The sequence below is a fragment of the Nannobrachium achirus genome (assembly GCF_963921795.1).
Source record: "Nannobrachium achirus genome assembly, chromosome: 5".
Classification (NCBI taxonomy): Eukaryota; Metazoa; Chordata; class Actinopteri; order Myctophiformes; family Myctophidae; genus Nannobrachium; species Nannobrachium achirus.
This window is the reverse complement of record NC_137814.1, coordinates 49,197,472-49,216,431: the sequence shown is the minus strand read 5'-3', so window position 1 is coordinate 49,216,431 and position 18,960 is coordinate 49,197,472. Positions and strand designations below refer to the sequence as shown.

The 18,960-nt window shown below is 41.2% G+C and overlaps 1 long non-coding RNA gene across 1 annotated transcript in view; it reads right to left on the bottom strand.

The window, feature by feature from the left end:
• LOC308284561 overlaps positions 1 to 7,818 on the bottom strand; it is a 9,749-nt gene extending 1,931 nt beyond the window's left edge. The window contains exons 1-2 of the long non-coding RNA XR_013962029.1: positions 7,779 to 7,818; positions 4,773 to 4,904 (exon numbers count right to left, since the gene is read on the bottom strand). This is a non-coding gene — a long non-coding RNA (uncharacterized lncRNA). The remainder of the gene's footprint in view (positions 1 to 4,772; positions 4,905 to 7,778) is intronic.
• Positions 7,819 to 18,960: the final 11,142 nt, after the last annotated feature.

Below are 18,960 nucleotides of genomic sequence, written 5' to 3'. Positions count from 1 at the left end.
AAAAATGATTTATTACAAGAACAGAATTGAGGACGCTAAATTAGATAGCAGAAAAATATGGAATACACTTAATGAACTAATGGGGAGGAAAGTAAACCAGACTCCATCTTTTTTGGAAGCTGATGGACTTTTTTTCACAAAACCATTGGATATTGCTAACTACTTAGGGGATTATTTTAATAATAAAATTAAGAAATTTCGTGATGAGATGGTGGTTACAGACAAGAATTAACTTTCGAGTGAATTAATAACTGATAAAATAATGAGGAATAAATCATGTAAGTTTGTTTTTGATAATGTTAGTTGTGATATCATTGAGAAAATGTTGAGAATGAGTCCAGAGAACCCCTCAGGTGTAGACAATTTGGAAATCAAGTTGTTGAAACCTGTAGCTGATCTGATTGCTATGCCTATGGCTTACATCATGAATCTGAGTTTAAATAAAGGCATATGTCCTACAGAATGGAAAATAGCTAAGATTATACCATTGGCAAAAAACAGTAAAGAACCTTTCGCAGGAAAAAATAGTCGACCAATAAGTCTATTACCAGCTTTGAGTAAAATAATGGAGAGAATTGTGTATGAGCAAATTCAAGGGTATTTTTCTGAAAATTATTTAAATACGGTTTATCAGCATGCATACAGAAAAGGACACTCAACAACTACGGCATTAACCCAGATGGCTGATGACTGGATGACAGAAATAGATAATAAAAGAATAGTGGGTGCTGTATTGTTAGATCTAAGTGCAGCGTTTGATGTTCTGGATCACAGGTTGTTATTGAATAAACTAAGTTGTTATGGTTTTGAAACATCTGCTGAGGAATGGGTTAAAAGTTATCTCATAGACAGGAAATATACTGTATATTTTAATGGAAGTTATTCTGGGTTGATGCCAGTTAGTTGTGGAGTTCCTCAAGGAAGTTCTTTAGGACCTTTATTTTCTATTTTTTTTAAATGACTTGCCTTTAATTTTGAATCATGCCACCGTTGCCATGTACGCAGACGACTCTACTGTATATACATCATCAAATACTTCTAGTGAACTTGAAAGAATTTTAAGTGATGAACTAATATTAATAGAAAACTGGATGAGACTAAACAAATTAGTATTGAATAAAGAGAAGACAAAATGTATAGTATTAGGTTCTAATCACTCATTAAAATCTCTACCAACGTTACATTTAACTATGGGAGATACAGAAATTGAGCAAGTAAATGAAGTAAAGTTATTAGGTATTACGGTAGATAACAAATTGTCTTGGAATAATCAAATTGATCAAATGGTAAAAAGAATGGGCAGAGGTATGGGTGCTATAAAGCATTGTAGGAGATACATGCCAAGATACTTAACTAAACAATTGATACAAGCATTAGTGTTATCACAATTAGATTATTGCTCAATGATTTGGTCCAACACAACAGAAACTAATTTGCAAAGATTACAGGTCGCCCAAAACAAAGCAGCTCGTATAGTGCTTCAATGCCCATATAGAACACGAGTAAGTACCATGAATAATGACTTGGCCTGGTTAAGTGTAAAAGGAAGGTTGCATTATTCGTTGCTGTGTTTTGTTAAAAACATTATCATTACCAAAAAAACAGAAATAATTTACAATAATCTAACATTGTTTTCAGATACTCATCACTATTTCACTAGACAGTCATCAGAGGGTCGGTATCTGTTACCATCATGTAGTACAAATGTTAAACAAAGAACAGTGCATTTCAGAGCAATGGTGGCATGGAATTCATTACCAATTTGTTTGATTTATGAAAGTAATACTGTGAGTTTCAAGAAAAAACTTAAATTGTATTTGTTCACACAAGAAGTGATGTAATTAAAAAAAAAAAAAAAAAAAAAAAAGCTATATATTCCTTGTTACATGAAGTATGTTGAATTGGTACTGTGGAGCTATCAAATGTATTAGATGGGTTAAGTCTTTTTGTATTATGTTGTTGTCTTGTATGAATGGATTATATGTAAAAAATGATGCTGATGTCGATGATAACATGTTTTTAAGACCCCAGGAAGAGTAGCTGCTGTGACTGTACAGTAAGCTAATGGGGATCTAATAAATAAATCAAATCAAATCAAATGAGCTCCGTTGCTGACTCTGAGCTCAGCTCTCACTACTGGCTGTGCGCATATGTTGACAAATGACACTGGAGAGAGAGCACCAAGAGAGCGACGGAAGCCTCAAAAGGTAAAAAAAGGAAAAAAGGCAAAATACCCCTTTTTTAGCGTTTTTTGTTAATAACACGTTAATTTGTAAAGCACTAATATTTATATATATATTTATATATGTATTTATTTTCATACATTAACAGTCTATGGGATCATACTACAGCATCACACCAGTAAGACTCCCTAATCGGGAGATAAGCGACCGTTAGGTCGCTGCGTGATTTTAGGGGCAAAATTTGTAGGAGCAGTGTCCAAAAATGTGTTTTGCAAGAACTGGCCTCATGGTGGCGCTAGAAGAGGGCTTCATATTGTTAACATTACAAATTTTTCTTGAAAAACGGATGCTAAAATAAAAATAGTTTCGAAAATATTTGATAAAAAAATAGGCTTCATACATGCGTTTCTATTCAAAAATGACCACAAAAAGCGTAAAATAATGATAAAATAATCATTTGGCCGTTATCGGACCGACACTTTGTTTACATTCTAGTCTTTTAGACTAGCATCCTTTTTTCAAGAAAAAGTTGACTATAGCTCCTTTAATATGATAGTGGAGCAAGCACTGCACAGATAGCAAGTCTTTGTACACAGTAAGGTTGCAGCCTAACTACCATGAATATTGTGGATAAGACCCTTCTATTTAATCATTTTGGGGATGATGATGTTGTCATCTGCCCATTTATCAATTTTGTAAAAAATAAATTGGTTGAACAGAACTCATATTTTGGGACCATCGCTCCATTGTTCACAATGGTTTGTAATGCAGGCTGCTACCCCAGGAAGTCATGTGATCCAAGATGGCCACGGTGTGAATATGGCATATAGTAGCTCTTCTACTAGTGAATTTGAATCCCGTTGAAAATAAAATGCTGCTGCTAGGGGTGGCCGTCTGGCTGATATGGAAAAATACATAATAAAAAGATAACACCAGTAAGACTCCCTAATATGGAGATAAGCGACCGTCAGGTCACAGCGTGATTTTAGGGCAAAATGTGTAGGAGTAGTGTCCAAAAATGTGTTTTAAGAAATTTGCCTGTTGGTGGCGCTATATGGGATAGATCCATATTGATGAGATGAGTGTAGACATACTGTGTAGCGATTTGCGTGATTTTAGGGCAAAATCTGTAGGAGCAGTGTCCAAAAATGTGTTTTAAAAAATCGGCCTGAAGGTGGCGCTATATGGGACAGATCCAAGTTGATGACATGAGTGTAGACATACTGTGTACCGATTTGCGTGATTTTAGGGCAGAAATTGTAGGAGCAGTGTCCAAAAATGTGTTTTACAAGAATCGGCCTCATGGTGGCGCTAGAAGAGGGCCATATGAGAAATGAGGGGTGGGGTCTCCGCGCCGCAGAGGCGGACGAATAGGTACCGGCCCTGGCTCTCCCGGTAGCTCCTAGCCCGAGTTAAGGCATTTTATGTGAGCTGCAGTGGAGGGGGTCCTCCACTGGGGGCGCCACCACTTTTGTATCCGTTCTGGAGCACCAGGAGTCGGTGGTCCCCGGGAATTCCCCGTGAGCAGCCCTGTTGGGGTGGTCATTTTTGCACATTTGGTCATTTTTTACACCTGGGGGTCCCCCAGGGACCTGGGGGTCCCTGGAGCTCCGGGGGTCCTTGGAGGTTGTAGTTTGGTATAGGCAAGGAGTTTGTGTGGAAATTTTGGCATGGATCGGGGCAACGGTGGCGGAGCTATGAGTAGGGGGAAAGTGTGACGTGACGGAGGGAAGGAAGGAAGGACAGACTGACGGCTGGTGGAGGTTTGGATAGTATGAGAGTGAAAGTAACTGCGACCTACGGTAGCAACAATCCGATAAAAAAATACTAACTTTGAAGCTAAAGAAATAACTGCACTAGCCTAAGGACTATCAACTCTGTTAGTTATGAGAGGGCCCGCGAAATCTAGCAACAGGGCCATCCGAAATCTAGCAACAGGGGCAGCTATGAAAAAAATCGACTAAAGCAGGTATGAAGGGGTATGATAAAAGGCAGATTGGTCTGAACGACTCCTTTAAAGTTATACCATGTAACTTTTTTTATAAAACAAATCTTAAAGTTTTAGAACCCCCACTCCGTTATTTTCAGCATCTGAAGCCTTCTCTTTATATGTTTTCTACTTAGCCGTGACAGGGGCGGGATTTCTTTTTGGTGAAGGAGTCTTAACCTCTTAATCCCCAAATCCTGCTCAGAAAATTACGTTCTACCACTCTAGGGAATATCGTATCGGTCGCGGTGGTTTGCGGTGCCGCTCCGGTGGTCCGCGGCGACTCCGGGCAAAAAACGGCCGTAAAAAGCAATACCACGACTGACCACTAGTTTAGCAACTTACACAGTATAGCTTTAAGGGGAGACCTTGACATTTTAATGTTTGAGAACTACTCATTCAGACCGAAATGCATGTTTAAATGAATTCTGCAATGAATCTCTGTATCAACAATTCAACAAGATTTTTTATAAGGATCCGTCATTGTATCACAATATATACGATATCTCTGAAAAGGCATATCGTGGACTCCACGATATGGAGACATTGTATCATCTCAATGATATTTATCACCATATCGCCCACCGCTAACTGCTGCTTACCTTTCCATTTCGGCTTTGATAGCCGCGGCCACCGTCTCTGTGTCGATTTCTGCCTGGGGTATGTCATTAATGGACTCGGTGACGCCGCTCATTAGGCATCGACCAACCTCACCATGTCCTGCAAAGCCATAACTACACACACACACACACACACACACACACACACACACACACACACACACACACACACACACACACACACACACACACACACACACACACACACACACACACACACACACACACACACACACACACACACACACACACACACACACACACACACACACACACACACACACACACACACACACACACACACACACACTTTTCTCTACGGTTGTCTCTAACTTCACTGCCAAAACATACATTTATGTTTGATCAAATACAGCTTTTGACCAGCAAAGATGTCTATTTACGCTCTGGGTATTTTCAGTGGAGACTAAAGCGATATAGACAATACTATCCCGGAGCTGGGAGAGATGCAAAGACTCAAATTCCCATGATCCACTACTCCTTTAACCATGGGTGGGAAACTTTGATGATGGAGAGGGCCACAATATTTTCACACTCTCCAGAGGGCCAAATGCAGTAAAAAAAAAAAATAGCCGCGACGCGTTTTGAGCTTGTAGATCAGCTATTTTTGCTATTTTTGAATTGAAATCCTGAAAAGTAACATTTTTATTTAATTTTCAATTTATCTTTTCTTATGTTATCTTTATGAACTTAAATACAACTAAATTGTGCATGAAAAAGACTAGTCGTTAAGCTACTAATATAGACTGAAGTAATTAAAGCGGATCATGTTTGCATGTTTAGAATTTTATCAGCTGAAATCAATCAATAAATCAGTATTCAGATATTAACCTGCGGGCCGCATTAAGTTAAGGTGAGGGCCGCATGTGGCCCCCGGGCCGCCAGTTGCCCATGCATGCCTTTAACACACAGGTGTCTAAGCCGTCATTTTGACACATTTTGAGATTTAAAAGTGGAATAACTTTTCTCATGAAGTTTGCAGAGATGTCCCCTTCCATAACTAAAATGGTGTTGTCTTGGACTAAGATAAAGACTAAAATGCTCGACTTTTAGTTGACAAAAACTTGACTAAATAAAAACCAGATGAGATTGACTAAATGTGATAAAAAACTAGACTGACAAAAAGAAATGGCTCATGAAATTAACACTATTACCCATATTTGTTCAATAATATGGCTGGTCATGTTTTTATCTAGCATAAGAACATTGAAAAACTTAGATTAATTGTCTCTTACCCTGAACTGGAAATGATCATTCATGCTTTTGTCTCATCTCGGCTAGACTATTGTAACTCACTTTTCACCTGCCTCAGCATGGACCGCCTACAACTAATTCAAAATTAGTTGTAGGCCGCCAGACTGCTCACTAGGTCTAGCAGAAGGTGCCACATCACCCCAGTTCTGGCCTCCCTGCATTAATTTCAAGGTCCAGTTTAAAGTCCTGGTGTTCACGTACAGAGCTCCAATCTGTTTAAAAGATCTGGTCAAACACTATGAGCCCGAAAGGGCCCTAAGGACTGCTCCTAAGGTCTGCTGAGCAGGGTTTGTTAAAGGTTCCAAAGACTCATTTAAAAACAAAAGGTGACAAGGCTTTTAAAGCTATTGCCCCCAAACTTTGGAATGTTCTTCCACAAGCAGAACTGCCAACCTTGGAAAATGTTTTTGAGTACACGCCCACGTGCAGGTTGGCAGGTCTGCACAAGCCTTGAGATTTGCAGCCTGTCGACATTTTTAAAAGAAACCTCAAAACGCTACTATTTTAACAGGCGTTTGTTGTTGGTATTTGATTTTAATTTATATTTCTTTAACTGTATAGCCTTTGTGAGACCTCTCTGTAAAAGGTGCTATATAAATAAAATGAACTTACTCTGACCATAAAACCGTTGATTCAGTGAAATCAAAATTATAATGCTCGAATATTTAATTATATGATATACTACATTTAATGAATACCTTTTGTTTTGGGGTTTTAAAATGTTTTCCTTTCACAGAATCAAAGGTTTTCTGGTCATGATTCACCAGGATCCTGGATGGCTTGATTCTAGGCTTAAAATAATTAATATAAATATTTTGTAAATATCTATGGGAAAAATGTATGCCTTTTTTTGTGGCACCAGTAACCATCCCCACTGCTAAGCCCTATAGCAGTGGTTCTCAACTGTGCAACATTGTTTTCTCACTCAACAGTAAACAAACCAATGTAAAGTGTACTATAGAGGATATATGCACAGTTCTAAAGTGACAATTTAAAAACTTTTTAATACCCAAAAATTACATGACAATGACAATAAACATTGGCCAAATTGTCAATTAGAGGCAGAAATTGTGAAAATAGAGATCTACATTGTGAACATGCAGATCTACTATTTTCACAATAGAAACCGTGTTATATATAATGTAATGCATCAACTCTTAGTGCTCATCAGGGTGGGGGGGGGGGGGGTGTCCCTAGTTAAAATATGATTATTTTCGGGGTCGCGGCCTGAAAAGGTTGAGAACCACTGCCCTATAGAGCGTCGCAGTGTGAAGTGGTTTCACTTAATATTCCCCATTCATTTTCGCCATAGACTTTTACAAAAATATTTAGAACAATTATGTTAAGCCTCGAACCAAATCATCCAGGATGGCAGTGAATCATGACCATACAACCTTCGATCCTATGTGAAAACATATTTTAAAATTACATTATTTGATATACTACATTTAATAACTACCTGTTCCCATTGTTTAGCGATTTTCAAAATGTTCTTTTCATAGAAACAAAGGTTGTATGGTCATGATTCACTGCCATCCTGGATGGCTTGGTTCGAGGCTTAACATAATTGTTATAAATATTTTTGTAAAAGTCTATGGGAAAATGAATGGGGAATATTAAGTGGCACCAGGAATACACTTCCGCTGAGATGCTCTATAGCAACATACGTTTTTCAGAAAATTGTTAGGATTTAAAAGACATTTCTAGAGCACGTACCATATATTGGTATCCTTGAAAAATTTCAGCTTTCGCCAAATCTCAACAATCCCGTTGTCTAGGTGGAGTCGCTTCGTATCCGCTCCTATGATATTTCCGCCCTGCAGAGGGAAATAACAAAGATACCACAGGGATTAGAATCTGTGTTGCATATTATAATTATTGTCTCCAACAGCCGAAAGGCATAGGGAGAGACTATGTTTTCGTCTCCGTCCGTCCGTGCGTGCGCATCAGTCCATCCAGTTTGTTACCAGCTAGTCTCCGGGGCCGTTGGCCTGGTTGCTGCCAAACTGTGCACACACTCCCCACATTTTTCACATGGGCCTGTTCTAGCGCCACCAGGAGGCCGATTTTTGCAAAACTAACTTTTGGCCATTAATAGTAGTATCTCTTCAGTCCAACAACAATATAATAACAACAATAACAATAATAATAAAATATTATTATAATAGTAATACTAATAGACCTGCAATATGGGACGGTCCCGGGACGTAGGTGAAAAAAGTTTGTCTGGAGCCCTGATTACCGCACCCCCGTATCTATTAATTAAGGTTCGGCGATAAGCCAAAATATTGCAATCGTCTTCCCAAAAGTCGCCTCTCCACAGCCTGACTGCCCGAGTTAGATGGCGGAAAATCTATCCTGGCGCAAATGGGCGTGGCCTATATGGGGAGATGCGTCTTGACCCAAGGAATCCAGGGAAAAAATAATTTTAATTTTCCGATCCACGGTTCAAGAGTTACGGGGCAAAACGTAAAGTGGGCCGTTATAGCGCCACCATGAGGCCGAGTGATGTAATTATTTTTCGATTCATTCATAAAAACATTATGAATCTCCTCTCCGAGGTTTGAAACTGTAGCTCCAATGGTTTACGAGAGAAAAATACTTGAAAGTGATTTCTTGCATTGTCCCATTATAAGTCAATGGGGACAATTAAGCGTTGTTTTTTGCCGATTACGTCGGCATGGTAAGGCGGATCGGAACGAAAGGTAATAGAACACCATTCCCGGCCGAGCCGCACATTTTGATGTATATATTGCGCGAGTGGCGTAAATGGTGCGGCACTAGTTACGCGCCGAAGTCAGGCTACATACACACACACACACACACACACAGACAGACCCACACAGCCACGTATAGGGAGCCTGTGTTCCACACAGGGATGGTGTTTTTTACTGGTGTTTCAGTCCGAGTGTGGGGAAAGGGTGCGTTCGGAAATGCGCACCGGACTGCGCGGGCGTTTATCGTGGGCTTGCCCAGGCCGTGCATTCACCACGGCTTCGTAACTCGCGCGGCCGGCGCCCAGGACCAAAGTCCGCTGGCCTTCGCGCCGCTTGCAATGTCGTGGACAATAAAACGAGCGCACCCTTTCATACACTCTGACTGAATCACCAGTAAAAAACACTCTCTCGTTCCACACAGCTCCAAAAACTGCCAGAAGTTACTGCCACAACACAAGGTATGTATTAACATACTTGTGTCGTGTGGATTACAGAGAATGTTTACGCTGCTCCGTGCTCCCTACTACGAGGCTGCTACTGTAGGACTGCGTCTCCGAGTGACGTATGTGGCTTCCAAACATGTGGTACGCGGGCCAGAGCAGAGCGGCATGGAGTGCATGCAGTCCTCGCTTCTCCCCCGTTTTAAAACTCGCTTGTTTTCAATAAAAAATATTTTGTTTTGTCTTTTTTGACCGCGGTAAGGACCCTGACACCGTGGTAGGTATACCGCGGTACAGCGGTTACCGTCCCCAACCCTACCGTCACGCCACGTCACACTTTTGGCCCTACTCTTATCTCCCGATTAGGGAGTCTTACTGGTGATTTAGTCCCAGTTATTGTTTATTACTTTATTCATGTGGGTTTTCCTTTTGTCTAGTTTTCCTTGGAAAAATGTGCGCTGACGAACATATTTCGTCATTGTTTTGGATAATAAAATCAACCCTACGCTAAAGTAATGAATGCAGCCTTTTCAGCTTGAGCTTTGCAAGAAGCTGAGACTAACTTCCATGTTAACAATAACATTTTGAATCCTCTTCATCATCATATATTGTACACCATTTTACAAAACATCAGTTTTGTAAAACAATTATGTATGGCCTCAGTCCAGGATATAAGCAAAACAATCGTTCAGTTGTTCACTTTCAAGCATGAAAGTTGGTACACTTATAGCCAAAGGCATTACCCAAAGATTTGGATATGGAGCCATCATGACTTTCCATGACTTTCCCATGGCAGCCATTTTTCAAAATGGCCGCCAGCAACGACTGTTTTCTTATGAGTAATGGATATAATAGTATTTTAGACATATTTACCATACATAGGATATCAATTATCTTTTGGATAATTGAAAAGCTGTCATTGAATATTCAAGATGGCTGCCATTTTTCAAGATGGAAGCCGTCACTTGTATGACTGATATGGGTGATCTGTGTCAAATCAGTACATTTTTATGATTCAAATTTGGAACTTTGGAATTGGCCAAAAGCTTCCTTCTATCTCACTGTATAGGCTACTGTATATAGAGTATATTATGAGTATATTATTTCTTTCAAGATGAAAATCCCTATATCAGCAACAACTGAACCATTTGATGCGTGGAAATGTTCGCGGCCCTCTAGAGTTTGCGGCCACATCCTTACTGTACTGTAGTGTACTGTACCTTACTGTACTGTACTTTAGTGTACTGTACCTTACTGTACTGTAGTGTACTGTACCGTAGTGTAGTGTAGTGCACTGTAGTGTACTGTACTACTGTACAGTACTACTGTACTGTACTACTGTCCTGTACTGTACTGTACTACTGTACTGTACTGTACTGTACTACTGTAGTGTACTGTCCTGTAGTGTACTGTACCTTACTGTACGGTACTCTACTGTAATGCACTGTACTTCATGGTACTCTACTGTACCTTACAGTACAGTAAGGTACCGTACCGTACAGTACAGTATGATACTGTACGGTACTGTATTGTACTTTACTGTACTGTAGTGTAAAGGCGCTATATAAAAACCTGATATTATTATTACCCTTATTATTACGACTATTGTTATTGTTTTTATGTTATTATAAATTATTGTTAGTGATGCAACTGAAATGGAGATCTCCATCTTTATGCATCTGTCTGTCTGTCTGTCTGTCTGTCTGTCTGTCTGTCTTTTTCTCTCTATTGATAGATGTATCCATCTATCTATCTGATATGGAGAATTTCTTGTACATTTTCTCATCCAACAAAAAACGATGTTTGCAGTAGGCAGTAGGGATGTGCGCGTGTATTCGGTTATCCGTGTACACGGTTTGTAAACCACTATTCGTTTTGAAAATACAATTCGATTATTCTATTAAATATATTTTTAATTATTGAGATATTAACTTTATTAAACATTTACACTCTGCGCCCATATTACTGTCTTGTCTTAATAAAATGTTACTTTTTAACAAGCAAATTAAGCAATCCCTTGGTTGATTTGCGGAGCATGACTGTCTGTGTCACAGTCTGACTGACTGTTGCGCGCTGCAGTGGTCGCACTGACCTGCAGTGAGTGTGCATGGCTGCACGCAGCCACACATCAGGCAGGCTGTCCGCTGCGCAAGTAAATTAATGGCAATTAAGCGACGTGTATCTTAAAGATACTGGATGTGAATCACTCGCCTGCACGCTGCATCTGTGATCCAGTCCATGAATTAATCCATATTTTGAGGTGAGAACAAGCCAAGGAGAAAGCTTAATCATATACATTGGCTGAGTATGGAATACCATTATGTAGCTAACTTTGAAGAGAACCGAGCTGTTGCTCAGTTACTATAGCGACTCCAGTCAGACAGACATCAGCTGTTCTAGCGACCAAGCTGAGACTGATGCGCTAATTAGTATTGATCTGACCCAGATTCACGCAATGACGTAATTGATAAATTTGAGCAAGATTTCAATATTATATAACATTTTAAAAGGCTTTTATATACTCTTGATACTTTTTTCAAACGAGGTTTGCCCTAATAGATCGAAGTGCTCAGTTTTGGCTATTTTCTGTGTGAAATTACAATAATAAAAAAAAAAACAATTAATTTTCGACTAGTCGATTATTAGTTTACAAAATTGTCGTGTACACGTCAGTGAAATTAGTCGCTAGGAACATCCCTAGTAGGCAGAGGGATTATCCTTTACCACCTTTTACTACAGGGAAACACGTTCAAGTATGGGATACAACTAGGTTCGGATAAGGAAATTGCCCTACACCTAGCCCACTCGTTCATCCAGTACCATTTAATTCCTGTACAATCTTTACACCATCCGGGTAGCTATGTGAAAGTCATACAAAGCCCTGTTACCCGTGGCTCGGCTCTTCCGTGTTGGCACATCCTGTCCATTCAGGTGTGGCTAACTACATCTAATTTAAACTATTTACCGGTAGATGTGGGGATAACATTAGATAGCATTTAGGAAACTAAACTACACTAGTGTTGTGCGGTTTTTCGGTTTGATAAGGTGTTATAAAATGTTGACGGTCTCGTAAGCCAAAACCGAAAACCGTCACGTGACATGTGCGCCGCTGCCGCATCTGTCGTGTTTACGGAAGCAGCAGAAATCACTCCTGAAGGAGGAGACACAGAGATAATAGTAGCAGCTGGACTGGAGGGAGACCTGGTCTCTAAAGAAATGCACGAGGCTTAGCTTGAAGCTAAACACGGTGGATCTACAAGCTCACAACGCGTTGCACGGTCGACGAGCCACAAGCTTGTAGATGAGCTATTTTTGTATGCCTCTCGTCTCCTCCAAGGCTAAAGGAACAGGGCTAAAGCGCTAGCATGCTAACGATTTAGCCACGTTCCTTCAGGAGGAAAAACAACAACAAACGTAGGCTAAAAGTAACACTTATGTCACGTCAGTGAATCGATGCAGAACGGCACGCGGCTGTATGCAAGCAAATTGTCTTATATTAATCTAAAAACTTTTAAGAAGTCTTCTACTCCATCAGTGTTTACTATGCCGTGTGTGCGCTTGCCGCTTGACACAGCACCCAGTACAGCGGCGTCAATTCAGAAAAAGCTAAGGTATGGCAACATGACTGGTGTCTGCTTTATAAATAAAGCACTTTTATTTTTTTATTTTTTTATCACGTTAAAATCTATAATAAAATAAAACCGTGTAAAACCGTGTACCGGGGTTTTGGGGGGGGGGCCTAAACCGAGGTTAAGAAAAAATGGAAACCGCACAACCCTAAACTACACTACCACTAAACTATCAACATCAGCACATTAACAACAGAAAACTATGGCATTATTAAGCAGAGTGTATTTAGCTGGCACTGAACCCCATGCTGAGTTTCACTGCAGTGGTGTCACCAGTGTGCCCGGGCTGTGCTTCAACATCCACCCTATTGAAAAATGGCTGCCACGGGCGCCATGTTGAAAATTCCTGATGGCTCCATATCCAAACCTGTTGGGAATGCCTTTGGCTATAAGTGTACCACAAACTGAACGATTCCTTTATATTTTGAAGCTAAGCAGCTGTACTGCATCTTTGGGGGGGGGGGGGGGGTTCACGCCTAGGGTTTCCACCCTATACAAGTTTGAGAATTAAATGTTCCTTTCCGTATAGAACCAATACGGAACACGGTTTGTTCCCTATTTTCCCAAATGCCCCATAAAGGTCTGTCACACAAATGTCACAACTGAATTTAACAATAATTAATTGCGACCGTTAGGCTACTTACTTAGTTACTTGCACTCCTATACTATCCAAACCTCCACCGGCTGTCAGTCCGTCCCTCCGTCAGTCCGTCAGTCACACTTTTGCTCTGCTCATATCTCTGCAACCGTTGCCCCGATCCATGCCAAATTTTGCACACACTTCTTGCCTGCCACCCATCAATTCTCACATGGCCCTCTTCTAGCGCCACCATGAGGCCAATTCTAGCAAAACAAATTTTTGGACACTGCTCTTACAATTTTTGCCCTAAAATCACGCAAATCGGTACACAGTGGCCCTCATTTATCAATGGACTCCAATGGAGTGTAAAAAAACTGTATTTTTTCCCCCAAAATTTTGCGTAGGGCAACATTTGCGTGGCATTTACGAAAACATCCTAAACAGACACACCTGGCATGATATGAATACGACTTAACGAAAAGGAAAGCCAATGGGGCTGTTAAGTATGACATCATTTTGTAGGCCGAGGAGAATTTCTGCCCCCAGTTTCCGTGAATCTTTTTACTATTTTTACTATTTACACGTTTTTCTTCTTTGTTGTTGAAAGGAAAGTGTTGATTCTCCTCTGCCTACAAAATTATGTCACGGCTTAAAAGCCCCATAGAAGAGAGTTTACTCCACGCTTCAAGTTCACTCCCATGTCCGCGTCCAACACAGACCACGCACATAAGCACGCACGCACACACACACACCACCAAGCCCAGCAGCATTTAGGTTCACTGTGGACCCATTATTACCATTTATTTTGTATAGTAAGCTTGCAGCCTACATGAGTGACACCACACCTGTCATTGTCACAAATGGAATATATTAATTTAACCCAATATCAGCGACTGTGCAGTGCGCGTTTGAGTGGTTACCAAAAAAAAAGAAAAAAAGAAAGCAAAATCATTCCCGAAACCACGGGATGCTGTGCATGCGATGTTACTGAGAGATACTGACAAGGAGGCAGTTATAATCTTAAGGTTTGAAGCGTCGGGTGGGTTTTATCCTTAATACATAACTCAATATAGGACACACTTAGTAGGCTATAATAGTTGGATACCTCACAGTCCACGAAAAGAATGTCACAGGCTCACCACGTCGGGTTTCATCATTAACTCCAGCATAGTGTAGGCCTACTACAGTACTGTACTAGCGACTGTATAAATTGAGAGACCCCACAGTTACGTTTTGGATATAAATTTAACCCAATTTTGGCGACGAGCACAATGCGTGTTTGAGTGCTTGAACTTGCAATCATGCACCGTTCCCGCACGGGCTGTTCTTCTCCCCGGTGGGCCGTGGACCCCCAAATAAATCATCCGCAGCATGCGTGCGCTGGGCTGGGCACAGCCAGGTTTGGACCTTCGGGTTTTATCCATATATATAAATTGGAGGCTCACGCCTCACGGTAATGTTAATGTAAGATCACAGCGGCGCCGCGCTGGTCCCGAAAATGCTCTCGCATGCGTTCGTAGGCTATATATGTGCTTGTTCTGAGCCAGGTCTGCAATCTTAAGATTTAGGACTGTTAAAGCACTTAACAGTTGATTGTTTCCATATTGCTAGATTTTAATTGCTTGTCATTGTAACTTGGAAATAAAATCGGCGTGCATGTCCATGATGTAGGCCTAGCTGGCTATAATAATATGCTTTTATAAAATGTAATATTTTCACAGGATTATTTATTGTTGGATATACATTTTTGAGTGGATACATGTGTCCATTGCCTGTCAAATAGTTAGAAAATGCTGCTCCGCATGTCTACAATGGAACAAAGTGGTGTAGGATGAATCCTACACCACCTCTGGACTTGACGTGAGATTTGATCCTACCCTGCACCAACGTCAAAGTCAAGTTGAAATGATAAATGTCGAGGCTTCCCTACATTTCGGTGTACACCCAAATTTTGATCTGCACCACGTTGATAAATGAGGGCCAGTATGTCTACAACATGGATCTGTCCCATATAGCGCCACCTTCAGGCCGATTTTTTAAAACACATTTTTGGACACTACTTCTACAGATTTGCCCTAAAATTACGCAAATCGCAACAGTGGCCCTCATTTATCAATGGAGTGTAAAAAACAGTATTTTTTTTCACCAAATTTTGCGTAGGGCAATGTTTGCGTGGCATTTACGAATACGTCCTAAACAGACACACCTGGCCTACATTTGATCCCAGCATTGATAAATGCGCAGGCTGAAATTTAAATAACACACCCTTAATTATTCTCGAAACGCCCCGATTTTACGACCAGAACAACCCGAATACGACCAACCAAAGAAACCCTGCACCCTTCAAGTTAACTCCCATGTCCGCGTCCCACACAGACCACGCACACATGCACGCACACACGCAACTATGCTACTTGGAACAGCAGCATTTTGGTTTACACAGCAGTCTTTGACAGTGGAAACGTGGGATTAACCAACGGTACAATCTTTGACAAGGAGGATATAGCACTGTAGCCGACATGAATGACACAAGTCACTGCCATGAATACTTTTGGATATTAATTTAAACCATAGCCTACCCGTGCCGTGCGTGCGCAGACAGAGCGCGTTCATTTGGTTACAATCAATCATAATTCCCCATGGCCATGATCTCACAGCTCGCCACGTCGGGTTTCATCATTAACTCCAGCATAGTGTACAGTAGCTACTGTATAAATTGAGAGACCCCACGGTAACGTTTTAGATATTAATTTAACCCAATTTCGGCGACGAGCGCAATGCGCGTTTGAGTGCTTGAACTAGCGACCATGTACCGTTCCTGCGCAGGCTGGTCTTCTCCCCGCTGGGCCGTGGACCCCCAAATAAATCATCCGCAGCGTGCGTGCGCTGGGCTGGGCACAGCCAGGTTTGGACCTTCGGTTTTATCCATATTTAAAAGGACTCACGACTCACAGCGGCACCACGCTGGTCCCGAAAATGCTCTCGCATGGCGTTCGTATATGTGCTTGTTCTGAGCCAGATCTCCAATCTTAAGATTTATTCTGTTAAAGCAATTAACAGCAGATGTCTTCCATATCGCTAGATTTAAATTGCTTAATGCTTGTCATTGTAACTTGGAAATAAAATCGGTGTGAATGTCTATGAATGTCCATGCTATAGGCTTTGCTTTTATAAAATGTTATATTTTCACAGGATTATTTATTATTGTGTGGGATATACATTTTCGAGTGGATACATGTTTCCATTGCCTGTCAGATAATTAGACAATGCTGCTCCGCACGTCTACAATGGAATAAAGTGGTGTAGGATGATTCCTACACCACCTCAGGACTAGGGTTGGACACGGTAACCGCCGTACTGCAAAGACAAAAACAGACTACAGAGCAGCGTAAACTTTCTCTGTAATCCACACGACACAAGGATGTTAATACATACCTTGTGTTGTGGCATATCTTTTTTTATTCATATGGATTTCTGGCGGAGCGCGGGCCGCCTGGACTAAAACCGAAAATGAATTTTATAACCTTTTCTGTCAAGTCTTTTAACTAAAACCTGTATATAGCAGCACTCAATCACTGCGATTTGAGAGTTGAGACGTGACGTGAGTTTACAGAATCACTGTACATGATCTGACTACCCGTCCTCTTCTGGTTTGTTCACACAGCTGTTTGTGTCTGAAAAGCTAAGTAGCTAGCCTACGTTACTATGGTAACCCGACAGTGCAGATCTAAAAGCTCAGAACGTGTCGCGGATGCGATGTGAGCTTGTAGACCTGCTCCTTTCAAAGCCAGAGACCCGCTGAGCTGTACGGAGAAGTATAACTGGGGCAGTCAGGCTGTGGAGAGGCGACTTTTGGGAAGATGATTGCAATATTTTGGCTTATCGCCGAACCTTAATTAATAGATACGGGGGTGCGGTAATTACCGCAGTACCGGCGGTAAATGGGAAGACGGTAATCGTGGTAACAAAATGTCGATACCGCCCCAGGCCTACTCAGGACTTGACGTGAGATTTGATCCTACCCTAAACCAAAGTCAAAGTCAAGTTGAAATGATAAATGCCGAGACTTGCCTAAATTTTGGTGTACACCCAAATTTTGATCTGCACCACGTTGATAAATGAGGGCCAGTATGTCTACACTCATGTCATCAACATGGATCTGTCCCATATAGCGCCACCATCAGACCGATTTTTTCAAACACATTTGTGGACACTGCTCCTACAGATTTTGCCCTAAAATCACGCAAATCGCTACACAGTATGTCTACACTCATCTCATCAACATGGATAAAATGGTAAATGGTGCATTTATATAGCGCTTTTATCCAGAGCGCTTTACAATGTACATTACATTCACCCATTCACCAAACATTCATACACCGGTGGCGGTGGAAACCATGCAAGGCACCAACCAGCTCACGGGGAGCAACTTGGGGTTCAGTGTCTTGCCCAAGGACACTTCGACATGTAGACAGGAGAAGCTGGGATTTGAACCACCAACACATGGATCATTGGCCAACCCACTCTACCTCCTGAGCTACAGCCACCCATGGATCTGTCCCATACAGCGCCACCATCAGACCGATTTTTTCAAACACATTTGTGGACACTGCTCCTACAGATTTTGCCCTAAAATCACACAAATCGCTACACAGTATGTCTACACTCATGTCATCAACATGGATCTGTCCCATATAGCGCCACCATCAGGCAGATTTTTTCAAACACATTTTTGGACACTGCTCCTACACATTTTGGCCTAAAATCACACAAATCGGTACACAATACGTCTACACTCATCTCATCAACATGGATAAAATGGTAAATGGTGCATTTATATAGCGCTTTTATCCAGAGCGCTTTACAATGTACATTACATTCACCCATTCACCAAACATTCATACACCGGTGGCGGTGGAAACCATGCAAGGCACCAACCAGCTCACGGGGAGCAACTTGGGGTTCAGTGTCTTGCCCAAGGACACTTCGACATGTAGACAGGAGAAGCTGGGATTTGAACCACCAACACATGGATCATTGGCCAACCCACTCTACCTCCTGAGCTACAGCCACCCATGGATCTGTCCCATACAGCGCCACCATCAGGCTGATTTTTTTAAACACAATTTTGGACACGGCTCCTACACATTTTTTGCCCTAAAAGAAATCGCGCTGCGACCTGACGGTCGCTTATCTCCCGATTAGGGAGTCTTACTGGTAGTCAAAGCTTTTTGCCCTGTGACCCAAAATAGTTACTTGCATTTTCCCGGGCGGGACCCCAAACTAGACAACGTGTCGCAATTAGAGCTTGTAGATATGACAGTTTCTTTTTTAAACATTTTAACCACACAAATCTTGAATGACCTGGCAAAAAAATATATAAACTAGAAAAGGTGCTCCTCAGAGCACAGGTCTCCACCAGGTCAAGTAGGATATTCATACAATTTATTTTTTCATATTTTGGAAACAATTGCCAATTTCAAAATGCATAACAGACATAGCCTACACAATATTGTTAGTTGTATCTATTCT